At 44.8% G+C, this 22,769-nt stretch overlaps 1 protein-coding gene and 1 pseudogene across 1 annotated transcript in view; both read right to left on the bottom strand.

The window, feature by feature from the left end:
• Positions 1–22,769, bottom strand: part of LOC122659447 (pirin-like protein) — a 38,410-nt gene that overhangs the window by 15,578 nt on the left and 63 nt on the right. The window contains exons 2-3 of the mRNA XM_043854559.1: positions 22,264–22,273; positions 4,779–4,790 (exon numbers count right to left, since the gene is read on the bottom strand). The gene's annotated coding sequence lies outside the window, so the exon portion shown is untranslated. The remainder of the gene's footprint in view (positions 1–4,778; positions 4,791–22,263; positions 22,274–22,769) is intronic.
• LOC122657324 lies at positions 10,962–22,767 on the bottom strand (annotated as a pseudogene).

The following is a 22,769-nucleotide window of genomic DNA, read 5'->3' on the forward strand; positions in this document are numbered from 1 at the left end:
AGTAGTCTTGGTAAAACTCTTGGTCCTCTATCTTTTGAAACTATAGTGGATCTAGGACATTTGGTGCGGCCTGTTCAACGGGTGCACGTCGTGTTCTTGGGGCCATTGATTTATTTTAACCTGCAGCCAAAAGCCAAACATATATAACAAGTTAGTACCTTGAATGCTAAGGCCTAAGTAGATGATCAATGTAAGGTTGTGAAGTTCAAAACCTAGCCCTTGATTTTCCCTTTCAAAGCAAACTAAATTATAGTAGGATTCTTAGGCTAGAAAATTCTGATTTTTATCAAATAGTGATCTAAGAAGTAAAGGAAAAAGGAAAGGCATGGCCATTATGTGAATGACATGATAAATAATGAAGATTCATGGTCATATTATGCCTAGGACATGATATTTCATACAAAACAGTGGGTTCAAGCAAGTAATAGGTTTAATCGATCGTGGAGCATGCTATAAACTTCAAAAAGAATTTCTAGATTTTGTGATTTGGGATTTTGAATCTTGAGAATCAAGGTAAAAATGGCTTGTGACAACTCAAAATAGTATAGACTAAGTCTACATTGCAAAATCAATTCAATTATGGCAAAAGAGAAGAGGAAAATTCGATTAGGATTTGGGTTTTCCAAAATCTAACCCAAATCTTTGGATTAGATGCCAAGATCGTGTTCAAGCCTTTACATAGGCTGTATATGGTGAGAAAATGGTTAAGATTAGGTTACAAATAGCCTACTAAGCAAAAAGGAAGCAAAAACCCCAAGTTCCTAAAACCTGAGATCGCGTTTTGGGTTTCTCCAAGAGAGAAATCGATGGGAGAGAGAAAGATCTTACCTGAATGCGATTGGGTGTTGTTGAGGAGTGATTGGAGCACCAAAAATCCACCAAAGAGTGAGGAAAGAGCAAGTACGGTCGCGGCTGGGGTTTCTCCAGAGCTATAGAGTTGTGTTTTGAAAAAGGGAAAATGACCCTTTAAGTCACGGGTTTTAAATTTAAAGAGATAGGCCCGACGGTTTTACATGCAGTTTCAGCCCAGATAAAAACCACCTATAAATCCGCGCTTAGCCGAGGCTGTTTTCTGGCTTTGGTTATAGTCGGATTTACCTACAGTTTCACATTTGAGTAAAACCGGCCATAAAAGCACCTAAGCCAGAAAGGATTTTTGGCCCTGTTTGGTTTAACTAACCTATTTTGGGTGTTTGTTACCTTCATTGTTGCTTCCCTCAACCCTCTTGTGACCTATTTTGCCCTTATAATTTGAACTTGTGATTGGCTTACTTGTGCACAATTATATTTGTGCCTATAATTATTGGTGTTGACTTTAATCAGGTGTCAACCATGGTTAATACCCGGTCAACTAGGAACCGTTCCCCTTCGAACATAGCCTTACCGGTAGCACCGCCAATCAATAATAATGCGGATGTTGCCACGTTATTGATAATATGTTGCAAGCCATGCAACGTGAGCATAGAGAGGCACAGCAAGAGCAGCATCAATTTATGCAAGATATGACTGCTCAACTCCGAGACATTGTAAGGGAAAGGCAGCCAGTGCCCCCTCCCGTACAGGTGGATCCTCCCCCACCAGCTCCTGTGGGTACTGCCATACCTGTTGTTCCTCTTGCTCCTGCCACTACCAGAACTCCTTTGGCACAAGAGGTGCCAGCACCCACTCTACCTCCCACTCATTGGATTGCTCCAGTCCAAGTGGCGGCACCGGCTTGGTCAGATGTCGCCAAGCTATCGAAAAGATTTCAGAAACACCATCCTCCGACTTTCTACAAGATGGCCCATGATTCCTTGTTCTCGGCAATGTGGATAAGGGACCTTGAAAGGATCTTCGAAGTGTTACAGTGCAACGATACGGACAAGATCTGGTGTGCATCATACCAACTTCGGGGTGATGCCGATGCTTGGTGGCTCTCCTCCAAGGATAATTTCTGGGCAACTCATCTAGATGCGACCTGGGCTCAATTCAAGGAAGACTTCTTCAAAAACTTCTTCCCTCAGAACTTCCATGATAAGGAGTCTGAGTTCATTGTTGGGGTAAATTCTACACATCACCTATTATGGTTTTGATGATAAAAAAATAAGTTAGTTGTACTAATTCTTCTCTAAAAGATGCATAGATAAGAGCAGAGCATCAAGTGAGGGGGAACATTCAATTCAAGAGATTGATGCTCAAAGTAAATTGAACTTGTCCAATCTTTCAAGACATCAAAGAATCATGAAGAATGGAGAACAACGTTTGAAGTCAAAGATCAAGACAAGTTAGAGGAACTCACTTTGAAGATACTCATGTAAAGAAGTGAAGTTCAAGACTTGAAGAAGTTTGAAGACTTAGAATTGTACTAAGTTGTAAATTCATTTGTTAACGTTACAATTGATGTAATGCACACACGCACGCATTCATTTAAAATGTCCTTAGGAGGTGATTTGACCCCTTAGACATGTGACTATTGAGTTTTGGAACCCCCCAAACCAAACCCTTTTGGAATCTCCCAAGTAAGTCCAATAAAGGACTTAATAATGTCAGCAGAAATTTTATGATCTAGCATACCGGATCATGAAATAGTATACCGATCATTTGTTGATCTCAGGAAAATGCTCACGAGTAGTCTTTGAGTACGCCGGTGTAATCCAGCATACCGGATCCGAGCAGGCATACCGGATCATTATCCAGCATACCGGATCGGTGTATTCTTGTTATGATATAACCGTTACTCCTGTGTTTTAAATGGAAGTTAGGTGATCCGGCATACTGGATTCTCATCCAGCATACTGGATTATTTATAGACTGTGGAATCCGAATGTTAATTGGATTCCTAATTGGTCCTAGGCCTCTAGCCTATAAATTCCCTCTTTATTAGTGTTCTAAACACAATAATTATCTATAATCAATAGCTCTAAAAGATCAATTACTCCCTAGTGAGATTATACACTCAAGATCAAAGAGGATCAAAGAAGTTCACTCTCACTCTTGCTCCCTTCATACACATTTGCATTCAAGCTGCATAGATTGAAAGGTAGCACCTATTCTACTAAAGTTTGAGGTAGTCCTAAACTAATTAGTAGTTCATTTCACTTTGTTTAAAGTTGTTGTTGAGTCCTCTTGCTCGAAATTAAGAGGAGTCCTCTTGCTCGGAATCAAGATTGGTTGAGTCCTCTTGCTCGGAATCAAGAGTAGTTGAGTCCTCTTGCTCAGAATCAAGATTTGTACGAGTCCTCTTGCTCTTACTCAAGATTCGTTTTAGTGAAATTCTCTCTAAGGTGAGAGGAGTGGACGTAGGCACATATTGACCGAACCACTATAAATCTCTTGTGTCACTCTTTGAATTATTGCTTTGTTTACTGCTTGTCTTTATATTGGTAATTTGTTTTATTTTGGCATAATATTTATTTTCCTATCTTCACCTATTCACCCCCCCTCTAGGTGAATTCACATTCATGAACTTCTATCAAGGATCCAAGTCGGTCCTTGAGTACCAACAAGCATTTGAAGAGTTGTTTTACTTTGCCCCTGTACATATGAAGCCTGAGGATGTTAAGGCTAGGAAGTTTGAGAAAGGGCATAGGCCTGGTATCAGTACTTCTGTGGTGCTTCACAAATATCCCACTTATGCTGAGACGGTCCAAGCTGCCAAGGTAATTGAGGACCAACAGAAGGAGAACTACAGGGCCATTCAGGCTGGTAAAAGGCCCATAACCTCTTATGAGCCTAGGGGATCCACAAAGTTCCAGAAGAAAGGATCCTACACTGTTGCTTCCCCAATCCAATCCCGTAGGCCAGATGCGGCACAAGCACCCAAGACCGCATCAACCTCTCCCTATGGACCCCAGACTTTTATATGCTTCAATTGCAAAGAATCCGAGCATATGATTTGGGACTGTCCTCACCCTCGGATGATAGGTCCTCCAGGAGTGGCAACACAGTAGGCTCAGGCTAAGGCGGCTGTGCATTCTCTTCTTCCTACTCCAGCCAATAGAACTCAAGGGCGGGTATACTCTGTGACTAATGAAGAGGCCCAGGCTGACCCTAGTGTTATTACAGGTAATGCACTCAATTCTTAAGATGTGCATCCTTATAGCTTTTGTTTCTATGATTTGGTTGTTTGTTGTTTGTCAGGAGTGATTTTTGTTTACTCTCAGCCTGCCTATGCTTTGTTCGATTCGGGGCATCACATTCTTTTGTGTCCCCTTATTTTCCCAAGAAGATGCCTATCGAGCCGAAGCAAATGGCCCATAAATTGATAGTTAGTACACCAACGGGTAGCAAGGTTGAACTTGACTCGATTTACAATCCTTGCCTTGTACGTGTGTGTGATCATGGGCTAGAAGCAAGTTTAGTACTACTGGACATGAAAGACTTCGACATGATCTTGGGTATGGATTGGCTATCGACTCACAGGGCCAGCCTAATCTGCTCAGAGAGGAAGGTCTTGTTCAAACCAGCGGGAGGTAAAGAGTTTGTGTTTATAGGTATTAGGCGGGAGAGACCCAAGAAAGCTATCATCTCTGCCCTCCAAGTACAGAAGCTATTGGCGTAAGGATGTCAGTGTTACTTGGCATCTGCGGTAGACACTGAAGCTAAAGTTAGGCCACTGGAAGAGCTGTGTGTGGTGAAAGATTTTCCAGATGTTTTTTCAGAAGACCTAACGTGGTTGCCACCAGATCGCGAGACGGAGTTCACGATAGATCTGATTCCTGGTGCAGCCTCAGTATCCAAGGCTTCTTACAGGATGGCCCCAACTGAGATAAAGGAGCTATACGAATAGCTAAATGACCTGTTGAAGAAGGGCTCCATTAGACCTAGTGTATCTCCTTGGGGAGCTCCTGTGTTGTTTGTGAAGAAGAAGGACGATAGTATGCGTATGTGCATCGACTACCGTGAGCTCAACAAACTGAAGATCAAGAACCGGTATCCTTTGCCTAAGATCGACGACTTATTCGATCAACTACAGGGCGGTAAGGTGTTCTCGAAGATTGATCTCCGATCGGGGTACCATCAGCTGAAGATCAGAGACAGTGATATCAGCAAGACAGTATTTAGATCTCGCTATGGTCACTATGAGTTCTTGGTCATGTCCTTCGGGCTGACTAATGCCCCGGTCGCCTTCATGGAGTTGATGAACCGGGTGTTCCACGACGTCCTAGACAAGTATGTCATTGTCTTCATTGATGACATGTTGGTCTACTCCAAGAGCGAGGAGGAGCATGCAGACCATCTCCGTCTAGTATTACAATGCTTGAGAGAGAAGCAATTGTACGCCAAATTTAATAAGTGCGAGTTTTGGCTACAACAGGTGGCATTTATGCGACACCTTGTGTCTGGTAAGGGTATTGAGGTTGACCCTGGCAAGGTGAAGTCAGTGGTTGAATGGGTGACACCCAAGAGTGTGGTAGACATTTGTAGTTTTTTGGGTCTAGCCGACTATTACAGGAGGTTCATCTAGAACTTCTCAAGGATCTCTGCTCCTATGGCACGATTGACCCGAAAGGGAGTGAAGTTTGAGTGGTCTGATAGTTGTGAGAATAGCTTCCAGGAGCTAAAACAGAGGCTGGTTTCTGCTCTGGTACTCACTATACCTAATGGTACTGGAGGGATGGTAGTCTACAGCGACGCATCCAAAATGGGTTAGGGTTGTGTTCTGATGCAAGAGGGGAAAGTCGTGGCTTATGCTTCTTGATAATTGAAGGACTATGAGAAGAATTACCCGATCCATGATTTGGAGCTTGCAGCTGTGGTTTTCGCTCTGAAAATCTAGAGACATTACTTGTACGGCGAGAAGAGCGAGATCTATAGTGATCACAAGAGTCCCAAATACTTCTTTACACAGAAGGAGCTCAATATGTGGCAACGGCGGTGGTTGGAGTTGTTGAAGGATTATGACTACACCATCCATTACCACCCCAGCAAAGCAAATGTGGTAGCAGATGCGCTGAGCCAGAAATCTCAGACCCTGTCACTGGCATCACTGGCATCACTGGCAGTCAGTGAGAAACTTATTGAGGAAGCTAGAAGAATGGACCTGGAACTACTTATTGATGGTGTTACCTTGTCCCTATCAGCTTTATCAGTATAGTCAACACTGGTAGGGCGAATCTAGTCAGCCCAGGCTTCTGATGAAGAGTGTCCAAAGATTATTGAGGCTATCAAGGAGGACACACAGCGAGAACTAGACTTTACTTTGACAGAGAGTGGTGTCCTCATGTTTAGACATCGGCTATGTGTTCCTAGTGACCCTCAGTTGAGGAAGGAAGTGTTATCTGAAGCCCATGACTCTCCTTATTCGATTCATCCAGGTAGTACAAAGATGTACAGAGACTTGAAGGAATATTACTGGTGGAGTGGAATGAAGAGAGATGTGTCTGAGTTTGTGGCAAAGTGTCTCACATGTCAGCAGGTGAAGGCGGATCGATAGCGACCTCATGGCTTATTGTAGTCGTTGCCTGTTCTGGAGTGGAAGTAGGAGCATGTTACTATGGACTTTGTCACTGGGCTACCCCGCACACCTCGAGGTGTCGATGCTATATGGGTTGTTGTTGATAGATTGACGAAGATGGCTCACTTCATCCCCATGAAGATCACCTACTCGATGGATAAGCTGGCTCGCTTGTACATTGACAATGTAGTTCGTCTGCATGGAGTTCTAGTTAGTATCATCTCTGACCAAGATCCCAAATTCACATCTAAGTTCTGGGGTGGTTTTCAAAAGGCGATGGGTACTCTGTTGAGTTTTAGTACAGCCATCCACCCTCAGACAGACAGATAGTCGAAGAGGACTATTCAGACTTTGGAAGATATGCTCTGAGCTTGTGCCATTAACATGCAAGGCAGTTGGGACGAGCACATCTCACTCATTGAGTTTGTTTACAATAACGGTTACCAGGCAACCATCGGTATGGCACCATTTGACGCTCAGTAAGGAAAGAAGTGTCGAACACCTCTATACTGGGACGAGGTGGGCGAACGGTGTATTCTTGGTCCCGAATTGATTCAGGTGACATGCAAGAAGGTGGACTTGATTCGTGAATGGATCAAAGCAGCCCAGTCTAGGCAGAAGGGTTACGCGGATCTGAGGCGAAAAGACCTTGAGTTCACTGTCGGCGACAATGTGTTCCTAAAGGTATCGCACACAAAAGGGGTGATGCATTTCAGTAAGAAGGGCAAGCTGAGTCCGAGGTTTATAGGGCCTTTTGAGATCCTTACAAGGATAAGACCAGTGGCGTATCGGCTGGCACTCCCTCCATCCTTGGAAAGTGTGCATGACATCTTCCACGTGTCTATGTTGCGAAAGTACATTCATGACCCAAGCCATGTTTTGTCATATGAACCGCCAGAGCTCGCGGCCGACATGTCCTAGAAAGAGCAGCTTGAGAAGATTCTGGACAGCAAGGTTGTTCATCTTCGCAATCGGCCCATCCACTATGTGAAGGTGAAATGGTGCAATCATCCTGAGGAGGAAGCATCTTGGGAGGCAGAGGTAGAGATGCGGGCAAAATACCCTTTCCTTGCTTTCCTACAAGGTACGTCAATTTTAGGGACAAAATTTCTTGTAAGGTGGGGAGGATGTTATACTCGCACCCGTGATTAAAGTTAATTATTATATCTTCCTCGTGACGTGTAGATACGGCTGCCATGTATGCTGGTGACCTGTTCTCCATGATGGTCAAACCCAGCTACAAAATCATTGACCACGGTACAGGTTTGCCTGTGGAGGAAAGATTCCTCAACCGGCAGTGGAAAAAGTTCATCGATGGCAACTTTGTCGACTATCCTCCAAGTACCAGCCCGGGAAGCGAAGAGTTTAGGAGAGAGCACCCTGGACCGTCGCCTTAGTTGGACACTTCGTTCAGTGATGAACTTGGCATTGCTGTGGCGAAGCTATTCGGGGTCATGGGTGACGCACCATGACAATGGAGAAGTAAGTTCTAGCCCTTGACTTATTTATTTATCCTTTCCCTTGATGTCCTTGAAGTGCGGGTCAAGGTTTGGACCGCCCGAGCTATTTTACTTGAGTAGGGAATATTTTACTTGTGGGTCCCACTTACCTCAAGAAACGTATGAGGGACTTGTGTTCCATTATTATGTGGACCCCACCCTTTATTAGACCCTTTTCCTATTAAGACCAATGGGTTTATCCATTTCGCTTAAGTGACCCATTTAACTTGGATGACCCATTTAGCTTAACTAACCCATTTAACTTGGGTTAACTTGGGTAACCCATTTAGCTTAAATGACCCATTTAACTTATTTGACCAAGAATGGGTTTTATGCTATTTTCTTGCCCAACCAAAGGGACCCTAAGTCTCACTTACTTTAAATAGAGCTAAGAGGCATTCATTGGCCATTACTTCTCCCATCTACCCCCAAACGTGGAAGAGAGCAAGAAGGAAGGAGAAAAGGAGGAAGAAGTGTGGAGAAGCTTGGCTGGAAGCTTGAGACCCCACTTCTTGGAGCCCTCAACGTGGAGCTCCTCTATCTTGGAGGTAGGTAAGCCATTAAAACCCTCCTCTCTTCTTCTATTTTTGGGTTTTGGGATTTGGGAAATGGGAAAGACTTGACCTAGGGTTCCACTTGGAACCCAAGGATCGATGGGACCTTTAACCTAGGCTATTATGGAGTAATTGCACTCCATTGCTAGCTCTAAGGCTCTCAATCTCATTATATTTGAGAGACATAGGGTTTCTACCCTATCATGCTTTAGAATAGGTTCTTCTTGGATTCTCTTCTTGAATCCCTTGGGTTGTATGGGCCTAATGAGGTCTTAGAACCCTAATAGACCTAAGGGGGAAGTTTCTTTGAAGTCTCCTTACCTTTAAACCTCTTGGAAATGGAACCCTTGGTGAAAAACCCATTGAATCTCGAACCTATAGGTATGAGGTTTTACGTGTGGTTTAAGACCTACGAGAAACCACCCTGAAATCACCTCCCTAAGTAAGCCCCTGGTTAGCTAGGATTTACGTGGGGTTTCATGTTCTGAGAAAAACCACCCATAAGATCGCACTTGGCAGAGACTTTCCTAAGCCCCTGGTAAGCTAGGATTTACATGCAGATTTAGGAATTGGGCATGAGATCACCCATAAAACCACCCTGCCTTTGAAACCTTATACTTAGGTGATTTAAGGGATACCTTTTGGGAATCCTCCCCTTTTCTTGTTTAACCTTATTCTCGCTCTTGCTTAGGTTAAAAACTCCCATCTTGTGACATGTTACTTAATCGCGGTGACAACTTGTAACTTTGGGACATAACCTATATTGTGAGTGGGTTTGGTTATTGTTTGGGTTTGCTATTACTACTTGCATATGTACCATGCTATTAGTCTACTTTATTAAGCATGACTGTGCATTTTACATACTTTTAAATATTGATTGATATAATGATGTTGTGATTGCTTTCCATCTTTTATTGGGTTACGATGCCGGTGAGTGCCGGTGTCAGTACCCCGGATATATATATATGAAATACCATTATTGAATGTCATATTGAACTGTATGTGTTGTACTGTGTTGGTACCCAGGTGCTAGATGGAATGGGACGCTGATGCACCCGGAGTACCTCTCGGGACGATAGGACTTGCATGTAGTATATCTGCGACTAGGACTTTATATAACTTATGCTACAACCCTTACCAATAGGAGTTTAGGTGTTGGATAACCAGAGCCCGGATTCTGTGGTGTGAAAGAGAGCTAGTCATGGTAGTGATGGTTATCGGGGTCTGCCACTCGGAAGTTTTGGTGGCTTTGACCAGCATAGGCCCCCAAGTGACAATTGAAGTTTCATTGTGGCGATAATCGAAGTGACCCACAGTGTCTCTCGAGTTGTCATAGTAGTATATACCTTTGACTTAGTCTGTGTGATAGGTGGAAAATGAATTAACATGTGCATGCATCATTGAACTATATGTAAATTGTGTGTTTGTGCATCCCCATTCCCTCACTGGCTCAGTGGAGCTAACCCCCTCGTGTACACACTTTTTAGATTATGATGTAGATGGCGGGTATCTCGTGGGACTCAAAGTCCAGCCCTCGGGATACGATGATATTGGTACAGAGGAGCCAGAAGCTGTGTTTGAGGAACATGGCGACGGATGTCTTTGTGACGATTGCTTCTACGGGCCGTGAGGATACTTGGGACTTAATCCCTTATGATTATTTTGGGGCTTAAAGCCCATGTATAAACATTTACTGTTATACCCTTTTGATAGTTATTAGATGGTCATGGAAAATGTATTTAACTACAACACTTTATCATTTAGGCTTTGAACATCTTGTAACTATTTGATTTTATACGCTTCCGCAAAACTATTGATCTTTTGGAATGTAATATTCTTTTTCTGCATTCTGATATTATATTGCTTTAATATTGATTCTGACTGTGCATTGGGACACTGTGTCAGTGATCCTGGCAGCTTAATGGGATGACATGTGTCATCCTAGTCACCACTTATATTTTTTTATATTCCTTGTCTGGAATAGGGGCGTGGGGTTCTCAAAACCCTAGACTATCTCCAAGATCAAACACAAAGAGATGGAAGGGAAGAGAGAACGCTTTTTACAAGGAGGGGGTACTCCACGTTTTTGGATATTAGAGTCTCTAGGGCTTTTGGCAATCCTATATATTTTATATCATTGCACCCTCTTATCCCTAATTGGTGGAACACAAGGGCAAGTAATATTGAGTTTCCTAATAGGACTCAATTACTTAGCCCACAAATCTTTCCAGCCAAGGAAAGATTCCTACTGCTAGAAGAATCCAATAATGAGTCCAATATCTAATATTGACTCAACATCTTTCCTTTTCTAACATCTCCATCACAGAAGCATTCGCTTTCTCATGAACATATAAACTCTTAAGTTCTTTCTTCCTAGCTTTATTCCCTACATTAATAACAGTTGGATACAGGTACTTAAACTATTTAGCTTTTCTAAGTGGAATTAGAAACCATCAGGCATGCACTAGTTTTTCAAGCTACAGAGAGATTTGGCCTTTTCAAATCCATTCTGACAAAAACGATAATCATCAATAGCCTGTTTGATCTCAGCTTGCGTGTTCATCACAAAGGGTCCATGCTGAACGATTGGTTCATTAAGAGGTTGTCCACCTAATAGAACAAATCTGAGTGGATCAGAAGAAGAAGAAGACGAAGACTTGTTCCACACACTGAGCCCATCTGTTGGACCTAAGACAAGAATATGGTGACCTTCTATGGGTGATGAATTCCAAGTCCCAAACACACCTTCCCCTTCAATCACATAAACAAAAGAGTTCTAAGACTCTGGAATACTTTGATGCCATTTTGCTCCTGGTTTTAGAGTGAAATCCAAGTACATTACAGATGTTCGTGTAAATACCAAAGATCGAATGCCCATTGCTTCTCCTGCAATTATTCGGACTTGTTGTGTCAAATTCTAACTCGAGTTCTGGTTCACCTGGTCGGGTCGTTCTGGGTCATCCTGCATAGGCAAACCACAAGAAAGATAAAGAAGTGCCAGCCTAAGCCGGTTAGTACACTCCGATGCCTAAGTCAGAGCTTGCAACAGATAAAAACCTCAAGCTCACGGGCTTAAGTTAGAAGAAGTGAAGTCCCCTTACCTTGGCTGGGCATGGCTATTTATAGCTTTAAGACACTATACAGCACTCAAGCTTTACCTATTTATGGATGGTAACATTGGTTTCTTGCCATCCTTGGTGGCACGATCTTTGGTTGACACGTGTGCGACCTAGGGTCATGCGGAAAGCATGACTAGGGTCATGCGTGAAGCATGTCCTTAACCTGACTATGGTCTCTTACTGGGTTGAGTCATTCGTCAACTGTGGTTAATTGGGATTTATCCCAAGGTCTATATCACGACCCGAGTTCCTGGTCGATGATCCTGAGCCGTCCTGGTTCTCCACGTGTCAAATGGGGATTGGTTCAGCTTAATTATGACCCCTCACAAGCCCCCCACTCTTATCGAACATGATTGTTTGATGAGAGTAGATCGGGTCAGTAATTCCAGAGCTTGATCGGGGTAGATGTGTCGTTCTTGACCTGAGGCCTTCTTATCGTGATCTTACCATCATGCTGGCATATTAAATGTTGTCCGTACTGTGTCAAGAAGTGGTTGTCAGCTAGATGACGTGTCATTTCACGATCTGATGGGTGGCACTCATCATCATTAGCCTCGGGGTATGCAGACCGCGTACATTTTCGGTCGTCTGATCGACGATCCCTGGCCGTTGGATCTGTATGCCTTTCCCACCCTTTTTCCTATAAATATGCACTCTTCTTTTGCTTTCGTTGTTCATTGCTGGTTGTCTTCATTCTTGGCGCTATCGTGCTCGGGTTTTCTCTATTTTCGGTTCTCGTCTCCTTCTCTGTTGCTCGGTTCAGTTCAACTTTTCTCTCTTCTCAAAAGTAAGTATGTTTTCTGTCAGCGAATTTGAACCCATCCCTGGCAAGGGAGACGTCAAAGGTTTCACCGAGCACAACGATCTAGAAAGTCCATCCACAGAGTCAATCTATGACTCAAGTGAGGGTGGTAAAGTGACCTCTCAAACTGTAAAAGATCCGTAAGTCGGCCAGCCGTCTGTCCATCCGTCCATCCTGACGTGACTGGTGTAAAAACTTTTGGTCATGCTCACGAAAGAGGTGCTGCCGTCCCTTCTAGTCTCCCCGATCAAGAAGAGGGGTAGGGATTGGTGTACCAAGAGGACGATGGCGCCTCCGATCCCGATGATCTAGAGGTGGAGGAGGTAGCGAGGTTTGTAGAGCCCCATAAGCGGGTTTCGCAGAAAGTTGAAGATTACGAATGTACCTATACCGATGCTGCCATAGCTGCCCTTAGGGATAAATACTACGTTCCCTCTGACGTGGTCACCCACCAGCCGAACCGATATGAGTGAGCCTATTCTCCTCATGCCCTAGAGGTTTGTATCCACATGGATGCCCTCATTGCAGGCCTTAAGTTTCCTGTTCGCTCCTTTTTCGTAGATGTTCTTAACCACTGGGGGTGAGCCCCGGGTCATGTCATGCCTAATTCATGGAAGGCCATATTCAGTTTTTTCATTTACTTGTCGATCTGTGGTCATGAGCCGACCGTCCCTCTCTTCGCCTATTTTTATTGCTTGAAGAAGTACAATGATGGTTGGTATTATTTTACCCGATAAGATCTTGGCGAGACATGGAAGCAGTTCAAATTTTATGACGAGGTCCTGATGTCCAACAAATTTTGGAAGGGGAAATTTGTCTTCGCCATCATCCCGGTCAATCCATTCAGATCGGGGTGACCGAAGATTAACCTCCGGGTTGGGAATCGCATGGTTGCACTGACCTGAGACGAGCAAGAGTAGGTGAAAGCCACTCTTCGTGGCCCTAGGTTTGACGTGCGCAACCTGAAGTCCAAGGCCTTCCTCGTCAAGTGGGGTCTCAGTTCAAGTCAGTCCAACCCCTACTCTGTCTTTTATGTTCTTCTATTGCCACACCTTTACTTTCTTACCATTCTTTTATTCTCTTGTAGTGAAGCTTGATCCAGCTCGTCTTGCTGTGATTTCTAGGAAGCAGAAAGCTTCCAAGCAGGAGAACAAGGCAGCAGGTAATGCTGTAAAAAATCGTCCCGAGCAGACTTCTAGTTCGGGAGTGCAGAAGCAGAGGGAGAAAAAAGAAAGAGAAAAGGAGAAGGGCAAAAGCCCTGTTGAGGTGAGGGAGGTAGGTCGGTCCCCTCTTCCCCAGGATAACAAAAATAAGAGAAAAGTCAGTGATGCTGGTCTTCTCGATGGACAGGGGAAAAATAAGAAGCAGGAGGACGTGAGTCCGTCCCTCCCACACAACTCAGATAATTTACCACTTTCGGATCGGCAGGCCTCCAACCGACCCGACATCTTCAACCCTCGTTGGGTTTTGACTCTTACCAACTCGACCACTGCCGACTGTGCGATGGCTTGGGAGCTGTTGGTGAAGGGATGCCTCCCTTGAGATGCGGCCCATTTGAAGTCTTATTCTCACGGTCGTTTCGTTGACATAGCCTATAAGGAGATTGCCAAGGTATCAATCTACCCCGAGCCCTGTTCCATCTCGTTCTTCTTGTAATTCTTACCTTGTTTTTAACTTTCCCAAACTCCTTCCAGGGTCTTCTCCATTCTGTTGAGGCAGTGAAGCGGGTTGAGTATCTGATGGAATCCAACCGCAAGCTCGTTCAAGAATTGAAGGATTCCCAGGCTTACGTCGAGACCCTTTCTAAGAGTAAGGCGAAGACCGAGGGTGAAATGTCTAAGGTCCGACCCAAGCTGTCTGCTTGCCTGATACAAAAAAGCTCGTTGTTGAATGAGCAGACACTCCTCAATGATAGTATTGCTATGATGAAGCAACAGCTTGCGGAGGCCAGGTCGTCCAAGGAGCAGCTGAAGAAGACGCTCGAGGAGGCGATGGCTACCGCTCGGGTCGAGGCTATCGAGGATTTTAAGGCTTCGAAGGAGTTTGTTGATTTGGTTTATGCATATAACGGCAAAGCCTTTGGGCTCAGGATCCATACCACCTGCCACCATATTCACAAATCAGATCCGGGGTACAATTTTTTCTACTTCGATCAGTACAACCCAAAAATAGAGAAGAAGGTAGCAAATGCCGAGGAGGAGGAGCTTAAAGCTGCTTTGGAAGATAACATTCCTAAAGTCTTCGAGGCGACGTTGCTAGTGGATGACCCGAAGACCCAGGGTGCCGATGTGACTAAGCCTAGCGGCCAATCCGTTCATTCTCCTGATGACAAGGTTGACATGGCGGTGGTGTAGCCCACTCTTTACCAGTCATGTTTGCTTCCTCATTTTTGTCTTTTTCATTTGTCTTTTTTACTTTTTGTAAATTTTTCTAAGTGTTTTCGTTCGGGTCGGTAATGTTAGTATCGACCTACTTTGTAATCTTTGTAAACTTTTGTCACTAAGTTAATGCAATGGCCTTCCTTTATGTTATGTACCTTGTACCATGCTTATTACTTTGTGGCTATTATCTGAAAACCCTCTATCCTGACCGAAGGGTCGGGTCAGGTAATTACTTTTGTGCTTCATGAGTGAGGACTTTTGTGCCTCGGGTGAGGACTTTTCGTGCCTTGGGTGAGGACTTTTATGCCTCACGGGTGAGGACTTTTGCACCTCATGGGTGAGGACTTTTGTGCCTCACGGGTGAGGGCTTGGATTCTTTCTATAGGCGTCGTACCCGACCCCGAGGTCGGGCGTTTTTGTTCTGAGAAGTGTTAATGGAGACATAAAATTTGGAAGAATTTGCTGTATATTCCTTGCATGTTGCTTAATTTGTGTGTAATACAGAGATCAACAAGCAATCTATAGTAAAATCCCGTTGTCGGGTCTGATGTTTTATTGATAGAATCTCCTTAGGTATATAGAATTCCAAGGTCTTGGGATGTCCTCGCCCCTTGGAATTTTCAGGTAGTACGTCCTTGGTCGGATCATCCTGAAAATTATATACGAACCCTCCCAATTCGGGGACAGCTTGTTTACGTTGCGGGGGTCAGATGCACTGGCTTTGCTAGGCACTAAGTCACCTACTCAGAACATTCGTGGTCGTACTCAGGAATTGTAGTACCAAGCTGTTCATTGGTGGTAGGCTGAATTCTTGATCAACGCAGCTTCTCTCACCTCATCCAAGAAATCTAGATTAACGCGTAGGCCATCCTCATTAGCCAACTCATCAAAATTCACGACCCGATGTGACGTGGCTAGCACCTCGACAGGTGTCAAAGCTTATGTCCCGTATGCCAACCTGAAAGGGGTCTCTCCTATTGGTGTTCTGACCGTCGTTCTGTATGCCCATAAAACATTGGGCAATTCATCAACCCTCTTTGCTTTTGCCTCGAGTAGTCTTTTCTTGATCCCATCCAAAAGTGTTTGGTTCGTAACTTCCACTTGTCTGTTGCACTGTGGGTTGGCCATGGCCGCTCTCCTGAAGTCAATATGGTAGTGCTCGCAAAAAGCTTTAAAGATCGGGTTGTCGAATTATTTTCCATTGTCTGTGATCAGCACCTTCGGGAGGCCGAACCGATAAATGAATTTATCGTAAAAAAAATTCTCCATGTTCTTCTCGGTTATCGTTGTCAGTGGTTCGGCCTCGACCCATTTGGTGAAGTAATCGATGGCCATAACAAGATATCTTCTGTTTCTCGAGGCGGGGGTGAGATTTTCGTGCAAGTCCATTCCCCACATTGCTAATGGGATGGGACTGAGCAAGGAGGTCAAGGGTGTCGCTGGTCGGTGTGGCACAGGTGCGAATAATTGGCATTTTTCGTAGGTTTTGACATAGTTCACCGCTTCTTCTTGCATCTAGGGCCAGTAAAAACCCTGCCGAAGTATCTTGTAGACTAATGCCTGACCTCCTAAATGGTTACCGTAAATGGCCTCATGTACCTCAACTAAGGCATATCGGGCTCTAGCCGGCCCGAGACATCTGAGGAGTGGTGCACTAACCGATCTCTTGTATAAAACCCCTTCTATCAATGTATATCTTACTGCCCCTCTTACCACCTTTTGATCTTCGGCTCGGTCATCCGACAATAGATCCTTTTCTAGGTAGGCCATTATTTAGTTCATCCAGCAAGGACCTTCTTCGATTATGTTCACCTACAGTTCTTCCTTGTGTGATGGCTGTTCCAAGACTTCTATATACACCGAGTGGTCGAGACTCTCCCATCCCCCGGTTGATAACCTTGAAAGTGCATCACCCGACCCGTTCTCACTTCTCGGGATATTGTTTATTTCAAAGTATTCGAACTGCGAGCTGAGTGTTCAGGCTTTCTCCAAATATCTGGCCATCCTCTCTTCTCTGGCTTCATAACTTCCTGGGACCTAGTTAACCACTAGCTGAGAATCGTTGTATGCTACCAGACACCTAATCTGTACTGAACGGGCCACCCTTAACCCTACTAGCAATGCTTCATACTTTGCTTCATTGTTTGAGGCTGGAAATTGAAATCTTAGAGCATATTGGATTATGAAGCCCTCAGGACAAGTCAGTATCAGACCTGCTCCACTGCCTGTGGAGTTGCTTGACCCATCCACGTATAACGTCCATGGGCTTGGGTTGCCCTCTTCTTTATTGTCGTCTACTTGGTTTCCTTGAGTGCATTCTACTATGAAGTCCGCCAGACTTTGCCCTTTTATCGCTACTCTGGGCCTGTAATCAATGCAATGTTCACTAAGCTCAATTGTCCACCCGACCAGGTGGCCTGCAAGGTCGGGCTTGTGTAAAATCCTTTTCAGGGGTTGATTGGTGAGTATAGTGATTGAGTGGCTTTGAAAGTAAGGTCGGAGCCTTCGTGTCGCGATTACTAGAGCGAACGCTACCTTTTCAACTTAGGGATACCTGGCCTCGGCCCCTAGTAGTACGTGATTGACATAATAGATTGATTGCTATGATCGGGTATTTTCATCTGTCCTGATCAGAGCGGCGCTCACCGCGACAGCTGACACTGCTAGGTAAAGCTGCAATTCCTCACCCTGGACGGGTCGGGATAGCAACGAGGCTCTTTGTAAATATTCTTTCAATTCTTCAAAGGCTTTTTGACATTTTGGAGTCCACCGAAAGTCCTTGGGGTTCCAGAGATTTTTCAAAGTTGTAAAGAAAGGCAAGCACTTATCTCCTACTCAGGCCATAAACCGGTTGAGGGCGGCTATTCTTCCTGTTAACTTTTGTACTTCCTTCACATTTCAGGGGGGACTCCATATCCTGTATGGCCCTGATCTTGTGTGGATTTGCCTCTATGCCTCTCTTAGATACTATAAACCCGAGGACTTTTCCAGACCCAACCCCAAACACACACTTTACGAGGTTAAGCTTCATCATGTTCACTCGCAGGCATTGAAAAGTTTCATTCAGGTCAGCAAGATGTTAGTCGGCTCTGACACTTTTTACAAGCATCTCATCGATATAAACTTCCATATTTCTCCCGATTTGAGGTCTGAATATATGATTAATCGTCCTCTGATAGGTCGCACCTGCATTCTTTCAATCCGAAAGGCATTACTTTATAATAGAAATTTCCTTGCTCAGTTCAAAAAGCTGTGTATTCCTGATCTTCTTCACACATTATGATCTGGTTGTAGCCCGAATATGCGTCCATGAAACTTAATAGCTCATGCCTAACGGTCGCGTCAATCAACTGGTCTATACGAGGCAGGGGGTAGCAGTCTTTTGGACAGGCTTTGTTTAGATCCATAAAGTCGACACACATTCTCCACTTGCCGTTGGATTTAGGCACCATGACAACATTGGAGAGCCAGGTCGGGAATTCAATCTCTTGGATGAAACCAGAGTCTTTCAGTTTTTGCACCTCGACCTCAATGGCCAACAGCCTTCCTAAAGCGAAGTTTCTCCTCTTCTGTTGTACCGGTCTAAACCTTGGGTTGATGTTTAAGCGATGCTCTAGAATACTCCTGGGAATTCCTGGTATGTCTGCTGCCGACCATGCAAAAACGTCAGCATTTTCCCTCAAGAACGCTACTATTCGGGTTTTCTGCTCTTCCTTTAGCTGGCTCCCGATCTGAACCGTTTGGTCTGGGCTTTATTCACAGATCGGTACTACGAGTACTTCTTCCACTGGTTCCCCTCTTCGGGTAATGACCTCATCCCTGTGGTCGGGTACTTCGATGGCCAGTGCCATGCCACCGTAATCGCTCCTATGCTTGACAAAGCTAGCGTAGCATTCTCTTGATTTCTTCTGGTCAGTTCGGCATTCCCCTAACCCATTCGGGGTTGGGAACTTGATCCTTAAGTGTTTGGTTGATACCACAGCCCTAAGAGCATTCAAGGCTGGTCTGCCCAGGATGGCGTTGAAAGCCGATACTAACTTCACTACCATGAAATTGACTTCCACAGTGACTTCATTAAGGTACTCTCCTGCTGTAACAGGCATCTTTATACTCCCTTCTATCCTTGCTATGGCACCCGAGAAACCATACAAGTTGGTTCCATCTAGAGTGAGACTTTCATCACTCAAACCGAACTACCTAAAAGCTTGATATGATAGCAGGTCAACCGAAGCCCTAGTGTCAACCAGAATGCTATGGACAATTCGATCCTAAATAACCATTTGCAGCACTATGGCACCATCATGGGGCCAGCTAACCCCCTCCATGTCTTTGCTGGTGAAGGAAATGATCGGGTCGGTCCTGGCGACCTTACTGGTCATCTCAGCTATTCCAACAAACCTCATGTGTGCTTTAGCCTTCCAAACTGATTCTTATCCCGGTCCTCCCAGGATCGTGAGGATCGATGCCGCCAGTGGTCTGCTTGATTGCCTGGCTTCTCTGGTCGGTTCATTCCTTTTCTCGGTTGTTCTTTCTTTTTTCTCCTCATATCTTCCATCATTTCTCTATTGATCTCTCCTGTCATCTCTCACACTTTGTCTTTCTCCCTCCCTGTGCTCGGGTCGGCATTCTCTTCTTTTGTCTACATACTTCGATAAATGCCCGTCCCGAATAAGATTTTCAATCTCCCTTTTTAATTGCCTGCAATCCTCTATGTCATGCCCCGTGTCCCTGTGGAATCGGTAGTATTTACGAGGATTCCTGTCCTCTGGTTTCGAAAACATGGGCCCAGGCCAATTCAACAATCTTTTACTCTCAATCTGCATCAATATCTAAGATCTCCTCGTGTTGAGCGGGGTATAGCCGGGCCTGGGCGCCCTATCGGTTCGAGGCTTCCTATCGTCCTTCTTTTCCACTTTCTTTTCTTCTTTTTTTGCTACTCTCTTCTTCTCTTGAATTCTGCTTGCTTCGTTTTGTGTCGCAATGATCTCAGCCATATTGGCGAATTGGTGACACCGACTGATCAGCTCGATCATGTTGTGTGCTTTGTTCAATATCAAGGAGTTTATCAATTCAATATCAGTTATCCCACTCTGCAGTACATTGAATGCTACCGAATCAGCCAGGTCGGGAATGTTGAGTGACTCCCTATTGAACTTGGAGACAAAGTCTCGAATCGATTCATCTTTTCTTTGTTTGATGGCCAGCAGATTAGCCACCGTCTTCTTCTGTCAGATACTACTCTGAAACCTGGTAACAAAGGCTCTAGATACCTCAACAAAACCGATAATCTACCTTGGCCTGAGGTGTGAAAACTAGTAGATGGTTGCGCCCTTCAATGATGCCGCAAAAAAGCTATAGGACGCAGTGTCCGACCCGCCATACACCATCATGACTGAGTTGAAATAGTTGATGTGGTCGATCGGGTCAGTCAATCCGTCATACAAGACGAAAGCCGGCACTTTGAAACCCTTCGGCAATTTTGCTTCTATGATCCCTTCGACAAAAGGGTGCTGGTTCGATACTGTCAGCATCTCCTCTGCCGCATTCTTCCCAAAGCTTCGTATCCGGTCGTCAAGGTCTTTCAGGCGGCGCCCGATCTCTACGTCCTCGAGATGGTAAGATCCGCGCACGCTCCCTTCTCGAAGAGGACTCCTTCGTGACGATTCCCTCTGAGGTGGTATGTCGGGTGACCTATCTCGCACCCTCCTCGGACTTCTGACGGATCGGGCTGGTGATCTCGCCCGATGTCCCTGCATTTGATCTTCTCGTCTCCCGCTTCCCCCACCTCTGACGGTGTTGGCTCTGCTCTCGGTTCGGCGTGCGCCTTATTCCTCCTACCGTGGCGGTGGCCGACGCGGGAGTTGCTGGAGATCAGGGCCCCCTGCATGAATCTTCTCAACATTGCATGCGTTTTCGCGAGCTGGAGACGCAAGTCGTGTACTTGTGCGTTAGTGGCGGGGGCATTCGGGTCGAAGTATTGCACTCCCGGAATTGCTGGCATTGGTCTTGGCCCCCCTTCCTGTATGCTCGGGATTGGCAACGGTGGAGGTGGCGGCAGGTTCTCTTCTACCACCAGTCCAGACGTCTGCCGCACCTGGGATGGACCTTGTGGCAAAAGCATCGCCCTAGCAGCCTGCCGGGTGATCGGACCTTTCTCTGCCCGAACTGCTCCGCGACAGGGACACCCCGTTGCCCCACTGTTTCCTTGGCGGGATCCGTTTCCCCTACCCGTATCCATGTCACACGGCTTCTTTGTAAACATTTCCCACAGACGGCGCCAATCTGTTGTGTCAAATTCTGACTCAAGTTCTGGTTCACCTGGTCGGGTCGTTCTGGGTCATCCTGCACAGGCAAACCACAAGAAAGACAAAGAAGTGCTGGCCTGAGCCGGTTAGTACACTCCGATGCCTAAGGCAGAGCTTGCAACAGATAAAAACCTCAAGCTCATGGGCTTAAGTTAGAAGAAGTGAAGTCCCCTTACCTTGGTTGGGCATGGCTATTTATAGTTTTAAGACGCTATACAGTACTCAAGCTTTACCTGTTTATGGATGGTAACATTGGTTTCTTGTCGTCCTTGGTGGCACGATCTCTGGTCGACACGTGTGTGACCTAGGGTCATGCAGAAAGCGTGACTAGGGTCATGCGCGAAGCATGTCCTTAACCTGACTATGGTCTCTTACTAGGTTGAGTCGTTCGTCAACTGCGGTTAATTGGGATTTATCCCGAGGTCTATATCCCGACCCGAGTTCCTGGCCGATGATCCTGAGCCATCCTGGTTCTCCACGTGTCAAATGGGGATTGGTTCAGCTTAATTATGACCCATCAGGACTTCAACCCCATCTTTCTCTGCTGTCTTAATGTCCTCCTTCCTCAACTCTTGGTATTTAGGCTCAATCCTGTGGATTTCAAGATTGGGTTTTGAAAATGTAATTAAAAATGTCAGAATAACAGAGATAGATTGAATGGTGTTGATAGGATTCTTAGATTTTGTCTTTGGATGATAAATTGATCCAAAGCTGCAAACCCCTTTGAGTTCCTTCTTCTACAGGCATTTCTGAGTGAACTATCCCACGGCCAGCAGTCATCCACTGAAGAACAGAGAGGCCCAAAAGGTCAACTTATGATTTCAGTTTGTATTTATGTTGTATGATCATCAATAAGAAAGTAGATATATACTTGTAAATCTCCAGCTCTGATTGTTCCTTTGTGTCCAGCAAAATCTTAATGAGTGAAAGCTCCCTGAAATCCATAAACCCACCAGTACAGTTTCTCATAATCTGAACTTCCCCTCCCCCAAAAACTAATTCTCAAAAAATGAAATGGGAACTTATAGAGGAGACACAATTAAACCTCCAACATGTATGTAACAGTCTCAAAACCTGAAAGAAGATGATTTAAATTAGTTGCAGAAAATGAAAAAAAAAAAAAATAGAAGAAATAATCTGACAGGGACGGAATGGTAAGATTCTCAGACCTCTAAGAGGATGGTTCGGAAATCCAGCAGGAGCAGAAACTGCAAATCCAAGCAGGACAAGATTTTAGTAAAAATTCTGTATTTTTTATAGAAATGCCCATTCAATATATATGTCTGAGAATTGAAAGCCAAAAGAAGTAATCTACCACAGAATTCATCCAACATGAGGAAGGGATCCAAAGACTTCAATTCCATCTTGCTAAAACCCACAAAAGAAAATGATTAGTAGTACCCACAAAGAAAATTGAAGATCATGAATGAATAACAGAGGGAAAAGAGACAAGATAATTGTGGGACTGAAGGAAAGTGGAAGTGTAAGAAACCTTCCAATGCTTCTTCTAACAAAAGCTCCATCTCCATCATGTTGAGGGTTAGCTAAGACCTTCTTTACCACTGATCTGGGTCGGTTGATACCATCTCCCACTGCTGCAGACATGTTCTTGATAAATGAAGGGACGACAGATATTGAGTTTTTATTGGGGAGAAGGTGCACGAGAACCTCTA

Source organism: Telopea speciosissima, chromosome 4 (assembly GCF_018873765.1).
Source record: "Telopea speciosissima isolate NSW1024214 ecotype Mountain lineage chromosome 4, Tspe_v1, whole genome shotgun sequence".
Classification (NCBI taxonomy): Eukaryota; Viridiplantae; Streptophyta; class Magnoliopsida; order Proteales; family Proteaceae; genus Telopea; species Telopea speciosissima.